The sequence below is a fragment of the Cryptomeria japonica genome, chromosome 1, assembly GCF_030272615.1.
Source record: "Cryptomeria japonica chromosome 1, Sugi_1.0, whole genome shotgun sequence".
Classification (NCBI taxonomy): Eukaryota; Viridiplantae; Streptophyta; class Pinopsida; order Cupressales; family Cupressaceae; genus Cryptomeria; species Cryptomeria japonica.
In genome coordinates, this window is record NC_081405.1 from 409635339 (window position 1) to 409649153 (window position 13815).

The 13815-nt window shown below is 37.9% G+C and overlaps 1 protein-coding gene and 1 non-coding gene across 2 annotated transcripts in view; both read left to right on the plus strand.

The window, feature by feature from the left end:
- Positions 1–13815, plus strand: part of LOC131065570 (UPF0613 protein PB24D3.06c) — a 145275-nt gene that overhangs the window by 116140 nt on the left and 15320 nt on the right. The gene's annotated exons all lie outside the window — the stretch shown is intronic.
- Positions 2152–2223, plus strand: TRNAT-AGU (transfer RNA threonine (anticodon AGU)). The gene has a single exon. It is a non-coding gene; the product is annotated as a tRNA-Thr (tRNA).

Below are 13815 nucleotides of genomic sequence, written 5' to 3' on the forward strand. Positions count from 1 at the left end.
ATTTTGCTTATAAAGTGCATTTTTGACATTTTAAACTTGCTATTTGGTCTAAAAAACCCAATTTTGCTTATAAAGTGCATTTTTGACATTTTAAACTTGCTATTTGGTCAAAAAATCCCGATTTTGCCTAACATGTTGAAAAAGTGAAATTTTAAACTTGTTATATCCTCCAAAAAACCTGATTTTCATTGTTTTATGCATTTTAAACTTGCTATTTGTTCCAAAAAACCCAAATTGCAAGGAAAAACGTTTTTTTTTGAGGATTTTAGGCAAATTTTTGTGGAGATTTTTTGGGAGATAGAAGGCGTTTTGGATTCCTCCCTATTTTTATGCATTTTCAAACACCTTTCACGCTACATGGAGGTTAAGATTGCTGGTTTTTAGCTTTATAACAGCAGCCACGTTTTTTCAAGAAACCACTTTTTTTTGCCATTTGGAATGCCACGAATCAGCAATGTTATGAATCGTTTTGGCTTGGTATGCTAAGGCGCTGAGGTTAGAAAGAGTCTTGGCCATTTTCCATGCCATTTCTTATGGATTTGCTGCCACGTTTTTCAGTTTTGGGCATTTTTTTCAAAAACGTGGCTAGGGTTTTGGAATGCGGTTAATTTCTATTTAAGAGTTCTCCTTCCTTCTTTCAAAGATTGATCATCTTTTTGAAGAAGGCATTTTCAGTTTGAAGAAAGGTTTGATTTCTTTTCTTTCTTTGTTTCATTTTCTTGTTTTCTTGTTTTTCCTTTCTAGTTGTAAATGGTTGGTTCTTCCCCAAAAATTGGTGTTTGTGAGAGAGATTTTCTCCTTGATATGCAGTTTTTGAATTGCATTGTTCTTCCCCATTTTCCCTCTTTACTTGTATTCGGGATTTTAAATCCCGATTACAAGTTGGATGAAAATAATTGTTCTTTCATTACGGATAAAAGATTTAACCATCTTTTGTTGAAAGTTCTTCCCATTTTCTTGAAGATGACCTTCCCAAAATCTTTTCATATTCGTTTCCATCATCCGTACATACCATTTCATCCACTCATTTCACACCTTCATTCATTTTTCCCATTTAAAGTCTACTTGCGGTCAACCATCCAGAACCCGAAATCGGTCCAAAATGCACTAAAAAACACACTTGAAAATGACTTGTAAAGGTCCAATTACAAGTGCAAACTTGTGTTTACCCATTACACATATGAAGTTGCATGTTTGTTCTCCACAATTGCAAGTTAATGCTCTTGTTTTTGTTAATGCATTAGTAGCTTCTGCAAGATAAGACTCTCCTAACTCTCTACTCTGTTATTAGTTTACTTATTCATGCTTTATGTTTATTAGACTATAACATTGATCATAATTATGCTATTGATATTGGATAATGATGGATTAGATTGACGATCTACTTAACTATGTTAAGCGTCAATCTAAAGGGCTATCAGGCTACTAACCCGATATTAATATGCTATCGGGGTATTAACCCGATAGCATATAATGCTAACCGTACTTGTTACTGTTTACTTTATATTATATGCTTTGATACCGATTCATTATCGGGTATGTTTTATTTGAAACAATTAACAAATACCGATTCATGATCGGATGTGTTCATAAGCATTAACCGATTCATGATACCAATTCACCATCGGGTATGTTCATAAGCATTAACTGATTCATCATCGGGTATGTTCATAAGCATTAAACGATTCATTATCGGGTATAAGCACTGTTATCACTATACTGATACATTAATGTTTGAAGCACCGATTAGTTATGGATCGGTTAAAGATAAGTAAGGGTTACGACCAAGTGACATCTTGGTCGGACATGTCTAAAAGACATGTCCGATCAAGGTGCCACTTGATCGTGGTCATCCTTCTACTTATACATCATTCAAACCAAAGGAAATGACATTGAAATCGATACATGTTCATTCGTCTAACCTGCAGTAAAAGAAAGATAGCAATATTAGTGTCATAGCCATAATATCAAAATTAAAATACACCATTCTGCATATAACCTGTTCATCAAATTGGAAATTACAATACTTTTACATGGTATCAAAGCCAGGTCCAGGCTAGTAGCCCCAAGCACACGAGAGGTGTGGCTTAAGTGGGGGTGTTGGTGTTGGAAATAAGCCACACTCGGACTGATGATGGACTGGTCCAAGAGGGACCAGTAGCTCAGTGGTAGAGCACTCCAGTAGTGTATGGAAGGTCCTAGGTTTGAGTCCTAGCTGGTCCATGTCTCAACATGGTATCAGAGCCAGGTTGACCGAACTTGAGGCTATTTAATTTCGTGAAACAAATTTAATAACAAGTTTATATACTACATCACATTTCTTCAAATGGCCAGTGCTATCAGATTCGAAGACAGACTTGGAGGTGGCGATGATTTTTCAGCCTGGAAATTCAGAATTCAAATGATCTTAAAGGAGAACAAAGTGGATTCGTTTGTTCAAACCAAAAATGTTCAACCCGAAAATGAACCTGACAAATCAGCATGGATTGAGGGAAATGAAAAGGCAATAAAAATAATAGTTGATGGGGTAAGAAACAACATAATGCCCATCATAAGAAAACATCAAACAGCCTATAAAATGTTCAAAGCTCTTGAAAGCACATTTGAGATATCGAATGCAAGTCGAACTCTAGCACTAAAACGAGAAATAAATCACATCACCATGAACAAAGGGGAGACAATCAACGCCTACTTTATGCGGATATCAGTTCTAAAAGATGAACATGCAACTCGGGACTATGAGATCCAAAGCAAGGAGTTAACACTCATTGCTTTAGATGGGTTGCCTAGTGGATGGAGCACATTCGTCCAAGGCATCAGTGCAAGGTCCAAATATCCCAAGTTTGAAAGATTAAGGGATGACTGTCTCCAAGAAGAATCAAGATTGAACAAGATGGGAATGAAACACAAGAATATAGATGAAGACCTACAGGTTCTAATCACCAACACCGCCAAGTATAACAAGAAAAGACAGTTTAGAAAGAGAAAAGGTCGTCAAGGCAAGAATACTTCAAAGAAGTACTTATCTCACATTCAATGTTACGGATGTGATCAATTCGGATTCGTTGCAAAATGCCCAGAAAGAACAAAGAAACATGCTACATTTGTTAAAGCAGGAAAGACTAAAGGGGAAGATGACTCCGGGAAATACGTATTCTACTCAGCACTCACAAGTCAAACTTCTAACAAAATCAACTCATGGGTGATTGATAGTGGTTCATCCATGCACATCACTGGGTTTAGAGAAGTACTTGATTCCATGACAGAGGATAGTGATGAGGACGTAACCATTAGAGATGACTCCACACATCTAGTCAGAGGAGTAGGAACCTGCACCATCAAATTGAAGACAGGCATAACCCTGCGGCTTGAAGGAGTACTATATGTCCCTGGTATCAAAAGAAATCTAGTCTCTATATCGGCACTAGAAGATAACGGATACAAAGTGACATTCATGGACAACAAAGTATTGGCTTGGCCAAAGAACTCCTCCATCAAGAAGGCAAAGACCATTGGATAGAGACGGGGCTATCTGTATGAACTGTGCACAGAACCTAATCTAGCCCTAATCCATGAAGCCACTAATGCAAATGAAGTTTGGCATAGAAGATTAGGTCATCTGAATTTTAGAGCTTTATCTTTGATGGGAAACCTTGTGACAGGTCTACCCAAGTTAAAGCAAGATCATTTAGGGGCATGCAAAGGATGTGCCCTAGGTAAGAATACTAAAGGTGCATTTCAAAATAGTACTAGGAAAACTAGCAAAATTCTAGAATTAGTTCATTCTGATGTATGCAAACCTATGTCAGTATCCTCTCTAGGGGGATTCTTGTATTATGTAATATTTGTTGATGACTACTCTAGGAAGACTTGGATCTACTTTCTGAAAAGTAAAGAATTAGAAGAGGTCCTCTCTAGATTTAAAGAATTTAAATCACTAACTGAAAACCACTCAGGAAACAAAGTTAAAACCCTAAGAACCGACAATGGGAGAGAATACACATCGGATTCATTTAAAGAATTTTGTAAAGATAATGGGATTAAGAGGGAGCTTACTATACCTTATAACCCTCAACAAAATGGGGTAGCGGAAAGGAAAAATAGGACCATAGTTGAAGCTGCCAAGGCCATGATCCTAGATCAAAACCTTAACACAAATCTCTGGGCTGAAGCATCCAGCACTGCTGTATATATACAGAACAAGTGCCCTCACTCCCATCTTGAGGACAAAACTCCCGAAGAAGTATTCACTAAGATTAAGCCTGATATTAGCCACCTTAGGATATTTGGATGCCTTGTCTATATCCATATACCTAAAGAAAAGAGACTAAAACTAGAGCCTTCTGGAAAAAGAGGATTACTTGTAGGATATAGTGAAACCTTCAAAGCCTACAGAATCTATGTACCTGGTCAAAGAAATATTGAACTAAGTAGGGATGTAATATTTGAAGAGGATCTAGCTTTCAAAAGAGCTCAGAACTTCATAGAACCTGAAATCTATGTACCCACCTCTAACTTAGATGAAAATCCTACCCCTGAGTTTCAGAGGGAGAATCTGGATGAAACTGAAAATGAAAATGAAAACTCACCTAGAAATCTCAAGAAAAGACCACTATGGGCCACCAAAACAGTAGAAGAAGCTCAGAGGTTTGCTGCTCCTTCTGGAACCTTCAGAGAAAGCAAAAGACCTAATAAATTTACTAGCTATGTTGCTCTTATGAATGATCTATCTAAAAACGAACTTGACAATGTGATAGATGCCCTTAAACATCAAGTATGGAAAGATGCTATGTCTGAAGAGTATCAATCCATAATGAAAAATGATGTATGGGAAATTGTTCCTAGGCCAACTAAGAAGTCTGTTGTTTCTTCTAAATGGCTTTTTAAGATCAAACATGCAGCAGATGGCAGCATTGAAAAATATAAGGCAAGATTTGTAGCCAGAGGATTCTCTTAAAAAGAAGGAATAGACTATGAAAAAACATTTGCTCCTGTAGCCAGATATACCTCAGTCAGGGCAGTACTAGCCATTGCAGCAGCTAAGGGATGGAAGGTACATCAAATGGATGTAAAGACAACTTTTCTTAATGGAGAGATATCTGAAGAAGTATACCTAGAGCAACCTGAGGGGTTTGAGATCCATCATGCAGAATCTCATGTGTGCAGACTCAAGAAAGCTCGATATGGGCTCAAACAGGCTCCCAGGGTCTGGTATGAAAGAATTGACACATATCTATCAAAACTAGGCTTCTCTAAAAATGATACAGATCCTAATCTCTACTACAAACAGAACAAAGGTGATATGCTAATAATAATTTTATATGTTGATGACTTATTAATCTCTGGAGAAGATCACCTTATAGATCAATGCAAGAAAGAGCTATCCAAAGAATTTGATATGAAGGACTTGAGATTCCTTCATTATTTCCTAGGGTTGGAAGTATGGCAGAATCCTGATAACATTGTTCTAAACCAAGGCAAGTATACATTAGACATTCTGAAGAGATTTGGAATGCTTAACTGCAAACCTATGACCTCTCCAATGGAGACCAATTTTCATAAACTCAAAGAAGTAGCAGCAGAATCACCTTCTACTGACCCCTCTCTATACAGGCAAATGATTGGGTCTCTTATGTATCTGGTAAATACAAGACCAGATATATGCTATGCAGTAAATGCCTTGAGTCAGTTTATGTGTGAGCCAAAGGAGATACACCTAGTAGCAGTAAAACACATTATGAGATATCTACAAGGCACCTTAAACCTTGGTCTCAAGTATAAAAAAATTGATCTTAATCTACACGGATTCTCAGATTCAGATTGGGTTGGAAGTGTGATTGATCGGAAAAGCACCTCTGGGTGTTGCTTCAGTTTGGGATCAGCCATGATATCCTTGATCAGCAGAAAGCAGTCTTCTGTAGCGCAAAGTTCCACCGAGGCCGAATACATTGCAGCCTCCATGGCCGCCCGAGAAGCGGTGTGGCTTAGAAAGTTGCTTGTGGGATTGTTTGGTGATCTGATGAAACCTACAATCATCCACTGCGACAATCAAAGTTGCATAAAACTTTCAGTGAATCCAGTATTCCATGATAGATCCAAACATATTGAGATCCCATAACATTATGTACGAGACATGGTAGACAAAAATGTGATCAAATTAGAATATGTTAGTACGGGAGATCAGATTGCAGATATTTTGACCAAACCACTTTCTAGAGTGAAGGTTGATCACTTCAGAAAAAGTTTAGGTATGATAGAAAGGTAATCTGCTTTGTAAATAAGATGTTGAAAATGTAAACTTCTTTTGTCATGTTGAGACATTATGGGTTTTACCCCCTGTGTTCATATCTAAGAGGTGACGATTTCTCAGATTATGAACACTTGTATGCAGACATCATAAGGTGACGATCTTATGATTCTCAAACCAGTTATCATGTTGGATCTTTGGTATGTCATGGATGTGCCATGATGGTGTTGTGATAAAACTTTTGAATAAAATGTTTGTGCACATAACACAATATGGATAAGATGAGAATTTAACCATCCTCATATGTTTATCCTCAGTATTGCGTGTTTAGGCAATACTAATATCACGTGTCTAGGTGATATTTTGTTATAATAAAATGATGAATTCTTTATATCACATGATTGGGTGATACATACTTAGAGTAAAATCTTATATTTGTATCCTATGTCCTGATGATACTTCATATCATATGTATAGATGATATATATTCTTGGAGACTGACATTATGAAAAGAAATGTGATGCAGGTTACTTTATCAATCTTCCAAAAGCTAAGAGGGAGTGTTAATGCATTAGTAGCTTCTGCAAGATAAGACTCTCCTAACTCTCTACTCTGTTATTAGTTTACTTATTCATGCTTTATGTTTATCAGACTATAACATTGATCATAATTATGCTATTGATATTGGATAATGATGGATTAGATTGACGATCTACTTAACTATGTTAAGCGTCAATCTAAAGGGCTATCGGGCTACTAACCCGATAGCATACTAATGTCGATTCATATATGAATCGGCATTAATATGCTATCGGGGTATCAACCCGATAGCATATAATGCTAACCGTAATTGTTACTGTTTACTTTATATTATATGCTTTGATACCGATTCATTATCGGGTATGTTTTATCTGAAACAATTAACAAATACCGATTCATGATCGGATGTGTTCATAAGCATTAACCGATTCATGATACCGATTCACCATCGGGTATGTTCATAATATGAATCGACATTAGCATGCTATCGGGGTATTAACCCGATAGCATATAATGCTAACCGTAATTTTTACTGTTTACTTTATATTATATGCTTTGATACCGATTCATTATTGGGTATGTTTTATCTGAAACAATTAACAAATACTGATTCATGATCGGATGTGTTCATAAGCATTAACCGATTCATGATACCGATTCACCATTGGGTATGTTCATAAGCATTAACTGATTCATAATACCGATTCGTCATCGGGTATGTTCATAAGCATTAAACGATTCATTATCGGGTATAAGCACTATTATCACTATACCGATACATTAATGTTTGAAGCATTGATTAGTTATGGATTGGTTAAAGATAAGTAAGGGTCACGACCAAGTGACATCTTGGTCGGACATGTCTAAAACACATGTCCGATCAAGGTGCCACTTGATCGTGGTCATCCTTCTACTTATACATCATTCAAACCAAAGGAAATGACATTGAAATCGATACATGTTCATTCTCCTAACCTGCAGTAAAAGAAAGATAGCAATATTAGTGTCATAACCATAATATCAAAATCAAAATACACCATTCTGCATATAACCTGTTCATCAAATTGGAAATTACAATACTTTTACAGTTTTTCCCACACATGTAATGCAGCTTCCAAAACCCAAAATTCACTTGTGAGCCCATTTTTGCATCAATTTCTCTCTTCCCTTGTCAGTCCGGTTTGCACACACGATCTACCAAATCAATGGATTAAGGCATGGGCCTTATTTTGCAAGCAAATTTCAAGAATGAAGGATGATACAAAGAAGAAATACAAACAACAATTCATGGTTGAGAACATAGAATGCTTTCAAGACAAAGATGGTCATGACATAAAAAGAGGAAGGCCGACCTTTCCCTCTTGAAAAGCCAGTACTACCCGAAGCAAGAAGACAAGGATGCAAGTTCTTGTTCCAGTTCAAGATGTCTTTATCAATCCAGAATACTTCAACTTCTAGCATCCTGAAGAGACATGAAAATCATCACAGACAAAGGATGATGCAATTAGAGTCGTGTCTTTAGACACATGGAATAATTTTAGTTATGCATTTGTAATTTTGTTTTGACAAGTTACATGTAAAAGTATTTTTTGTAAAAAGTAAGTTACACATTACTTGCACTTTTGTAATTATATGTAAGACAACTACAAGTTGTGTCCAATTAGGACTGTAGTTGGAATAAGTCTTAGTTAGTTAATGAAGTCTTAGTTAGTTATTGAATAAGTCTTGGTGGTTGAGAGAATCTCTCAAGTTAGTTAAGATCCTCCCACCTTTTTCTCAAGGCTCCTCTTCTATAAATACTGGAGGGGTCTATTGTAATATCTATCTTTTGGAAAGCAAGCAAAAACTCTGCCAAATTTACAGCAAGAAGTCTTTGAGCTTATGTATGTGAATTGAAAGTTTTGAAGAATAATAAAGAAGGATTACTCAAGTTTTGAGTCTTTGAGCTACATGTTTGAGTTTGAATCTTTTTATTTCTTCCATGCAAAGTGTTTCTAAAGGAGCTTAGTCTAATCTGATTTGAAGTCTTTGAGCTAAGTGGAGAAGATTAATTAAAATAGGAAAATCTCTAGAAGGAGCAGCAAGTCTTTGAGCTTGCATCTATTCTTGAGGAAAAATTATTGTTTGATAAGAAATAGCAGCAAGTCTTTGAGCTTGCATTAGTTCTTGTCTTTGTGTTGAAAGAATAGATTATTCCAGTCTTTGAGCTGTTGTCTTTTCTTCGTTGTAAAATTTAGTATAGCAAAGGGTAGATAGGACTTCCAATAGTCAAGTCTTTGAGTTTGATATTGCTGTCCCGTCCCGAAGGAAGTGACGAGAGTCTTTGAGCTTTCAGGAAACTTCATTTCCTTTCTCTCATTTTCATTTGAAGTTGTTACGATTATTATACATTTTCTTGCTATCACTTTTCTAAGGAGAGAAAAGGATATAGGCTTCCTTGAAGAAAGAAGGAAGACTGCTGTCCCATCCTGTTTTTTTTTCAGTTTTAGATAGATAGGGGGAGCCTTCCCTTAATTAGGAGAGTTTCATACTCACACACTGTGGTTGAAGCCAAAATTTTGTTTGCTTTCACAAGTGTACAAAATTTTCAACCAACACCGCTACAAGCATGGACACCATTAGACTGATGCATATCAATGAAGAAGCGACAATTGAAGTTAAGCTTAAGCTGAATGATTCCAGTTGACTACACAAGGCAAGTCTGCAATCAACAAACTGCTAGTAGTATGGATATACAAATTTCACCATCGATCATACACATTTCTTCCACTCATCTAATAACATGAAATCAAATTTGAGAAGTATAGAGACCATGCAAATTGTTGAATCGACCCATAGAATTCACCATTTTTTCAATGAAGTTTACAAATCTTTTACAACAACATCTTGGCAACAATCTTTGCCTTCTCTTTCTATTCTATTCTAACTATTTCCTACTCTCTGACTATTCACTACTATCTCTTCTCTATTAACCAACTATTAACCAACTATTCCCCTTTACAAATGAGGAGCCAGGGCTTATATAGAGAAACCCTTTACAAATAGACGACTCTGATTGACTTAGAATCAATGGCTAGGATTACAAGATAGAAACCCTAATTAGGGTTTGTTACAACAAACTTCCTTTAGCCAATGAGAAAATTACATTCCAGGAGTGAGGACCAATAGGAAGCAGGGGTAGGTGCCTCAAAGTTTGTGCCGCCTCCAGTAAATTAGGTACATTGAATTTGGTCATGTTGAGGTGGACCAATCCGACTGGAGGAGTGATGACTGGGATGCCACCTTGTCTGACACTTGTAACTTGGTTGATGTTCAATTTGATGATGCTGAGAAGCTAACTTTAATTAACTCTTCTGAAACTATCTGCTTCTTCAATGGACCCTTGCTTTGACCTCCTTTGTCTTTGATGTGTTGGATGGATGGTGTACCTTTCCTTATGCTGGCATCACCTTTCTTTGTCATCTTGTGGTTCCTTAGTGTGGTGAAGTGAAGGTTCTGGAGGTAGCTGGCAATTCCTTGAACACATTGAGTCTTCCGACGCTTCAAAGCGCCTCGAGTCTTCCCTTTTGCCTGTGGAACGTCCTTGATGATGATGGATTGGAAGAGGTCGTCTTTGTCCTGGCCTGGTCTTCTTTCATCTGCAAAACAAACCAAAAGATGATTAAGGACACATATGACATATTCATTTCAACATAGCATTTTCCACCTTAAATCATTAATGAGAAGACATAAAAATGGAATTTCGCTCAAGATTTTCCCCAGGGACAGGCCCTATAAGAATTTCGCCTTGGACCCTTTGGAAGGGTCAGGAGCGAGTTTTGCTATTTTGCCCAATCTAGACCTCTTTTCAACATTATCTCACAATAGCTCTTCGCCTGGCCCAAACAAGGTGAAAGATAGGAGTTTCAAAAGATTTCACCCTGGACCCTCTGGAAGGGTCAGGAGCGAATTTTGCATTCCAGGATAATTCTTTCACTTGTTTACTCCAAAATTCCTCTCCAGGCAAACATATGATAGCTTTCCTTCCTCCAAAGCCTAGGGATCCATGCTTTGACCTTTATCATGAGCAAGTTAGGTGAAACTGAGAATTTCGCCCTGGATCCTTTGGAAGGGTCAGGAGCGAATTTCTTGATCATTGACAAAACACTCACTTCTTTCACTCACAACCCCTTCTAAGACATGCTTGTGGCAATCTTTAAGCCCAATCTACCTTGATCACTGTCTTGGTCTAGCACAAATTTGGAAGAAAAAGGACATTTGGTGAATTTCGCCCTGGACCCTTTGGAAGGGTCAAGAGCGAAATTCATGATTTGCTTGTTTTCCTTCATTCAAATCCATTCCTCTCACTTTGTTCTTACTTGATTCTCACCTTGGATCCTTCTCCCATGCTTGCAACATTTTGTTTGACCTCAAAATGACTAGAAAAGAGAATTTTGCTAGAAATCATAGCTAGGGACAGGACCTATTTAGGATTTCGCCCTGGATCCTTTGGAAGGGTTAGGAGCGAATTTCTTCCTCTAGCCCAAAATCATCATTTTTGGAGACAACAATCCATTCAAGGGCAATCTCAAGGGCCTTTATCATCTTTGTCTAGGCCTGGCTTGGCACAAATATGAAAGGAATAGGTGGATTTTAGAATTTCGCTCTGGACCCTTTGGAAGGGTTAGGAGCGAAATTCATGATTTGAGCTTATTTTCTCATTCTCTCAACTCCAATCCACCTCCAAGACCAAGGATACATCGCCTCATTCCTATCTAGGCCATAAAAACCAAAAAACTTAACTTGTCTTGCAAAGAAAATAGGTGATCCTAGGAATTTCGCTCTGGACCCTTTGGAAGGGTTAGGAGCGAAATTCTTGATTTGGCTCAATTCCTTCATGTTCACAGATCACTAGCAACTCAAAGTTTTTCTCAAGGACTTATCCAATCTTACCCCATCCTGACCCACACTTGACTTAGCATAAAATTGAGAAAAAAGGGTGGTTTTGGGGGAATTTCGCTCTGGACCCTCTGGAAGGGTCAGGAGCGAAATTCAAGATTAGGACACAATTCCATCTCCTTCTTCCCTTGCTATGCCATGATTCTCACCTTTGGACTCCTTCCTCATGAAGACAACACTTGTTTGACCCCCAAGAAGGCCCAAAAGGAGAAATTCGCTCAAGACCATGGCCAAGGACAAGACCCATTTGGAAAGGTCAGGAGCGAAATTCATGTCCTAGCTCAAAATCATCATTGTTGATGGCAAAAAATCAACTCCAAGGCATGCCTAGGGATTCGTCTAAGCTTTATTCATCTTTCTCCATGCTTAGCTTGACACAAAATGAAAGCAAAAGGTGGATTTTAGGAATTTCGCTTTGGACCCTCTGGAAGGGTCAGGAGCGAAATTCTTGTTTTTAGCATATTCCTTCATTCTTTCAACTCCAATTCACCTCCAAGACCAAGGAACAAGGTTTTAAGCCCAAACAAGGTAAAAAAATAAGGTTAATAAAGAATTTGGCTCTGGACCCTTTGGAAGGGTTAGGAGCGAAATTTCATTCTTGGACAAAAACCCTCACATTTCAATGCTTTCAATCACTTCCTTAGGCAAGAACATGTCCAAGATCTCACAATATGCCTTGGATATTAAAAATTTGATCAAACAAGGAAGAAAATGAGGTTTATTGAGATTTTTGCTCTGAACCCTTTGGAAGGGTCAGGAGCGAAAATCATGTTCTAGGCTTGATTGTTCATTTTTCCAACTTTAATCTCTTATGGGAGGCAAACATAGACCATTTTCCTTGCATCTCCACCAAGGTCCTGACTTTGGCTAAGGGGAAAATGAGTGTGTTTTCAAGAATTTCGCTCAAGACCCTTTGGAAGGGTCAGGAGCGAAATTCAATTTTTAGGCTAAAATCCACCATTTCCTCCACCTCTAGTCATTCCCTTAGGCAAAAACATGTCAAACACTTCCATACATGCCTTAGAAACTAGGAATTTGGTCTTGACAAGTGAGAAATTGAGGTTTGAGGGGATTTTCGCTTTGGACCCTTTGGAAGGGTCAGGAGCGAAATCCCTACTCTTGGCTAGTTTCTCACTTTCTTTCATCTCATTCTCCTTCAAACTTGATCAATTCAACTTCCTCCTATTGCCATCAAGACAATCCACCATCCAACTGGCTCCAGACAAGGTCAAACTAGGTCTTTAAGGCCAAAAGAAGGCTAAATGGAGGATTTCGCTCTGGACCCTTTGGAAGGGTCAGGAGCGAAATTCATCCTTTAGGCAAAAATCTTCACTTTTTCATGCGTCCAACCACCTTTCAAGGCAAGAACACCTCAATCCATCCCCTATCATGCCTTAGAAACCAAAAGTTAACCAAAGCAAGGAAGAAAATGAGGTTTACAAGGATTTTCGCTCTGGACCCTTTGGAAGGGTCAGGAGCGAAAATCATGTTCTAGGCCAAAATCCTTCACATTTTCACACTCCATCATTTCAAAACTAGAATGTTGGTCTAAACAAGGGAGAAAATGAGGTTTATAAGGATTTTCCCTCTGGACCCTTTGGAAGGGGTAGGAGTGAAAATCATGTTCTTGGACAAAATCCTCACCTCTCAGTGCCTTCATTCACTTCTCTTGGCAAGAGTACATCAATCTATCCCCACTATGTCCAAGGAACAAGGTTCGTAGTGCAAACAAGGAAGAAAAAAGGTGTTTATTGAGGATTTCGCTCTGGACCCTTTGGAAGGGTCAGGAGCAAAATTCTTTCTTTAGGCTAATTTCCATCATTTTGTAGTCTTAAACCTCCTCTCCAAGGCAAACATGCATCCAAGTCTCCTCAACTACGCCTCAGAAATCCAAAACTTGGCCATATGAAAGAGCAAAATAGAGGAAAAGGTGAATTTCTTACTTATTTTCTCCTCTTCATACCTTGGACAAACTTCATTAGGCCTCCTTCCATCACGATCACATGAATTTGCTCTTCAAGTTGACATCTAGCCCAAGAATTTGGTGAAAAATAGGGTTTTACATGAATTTCGCTCTGGACCCTTTGGAA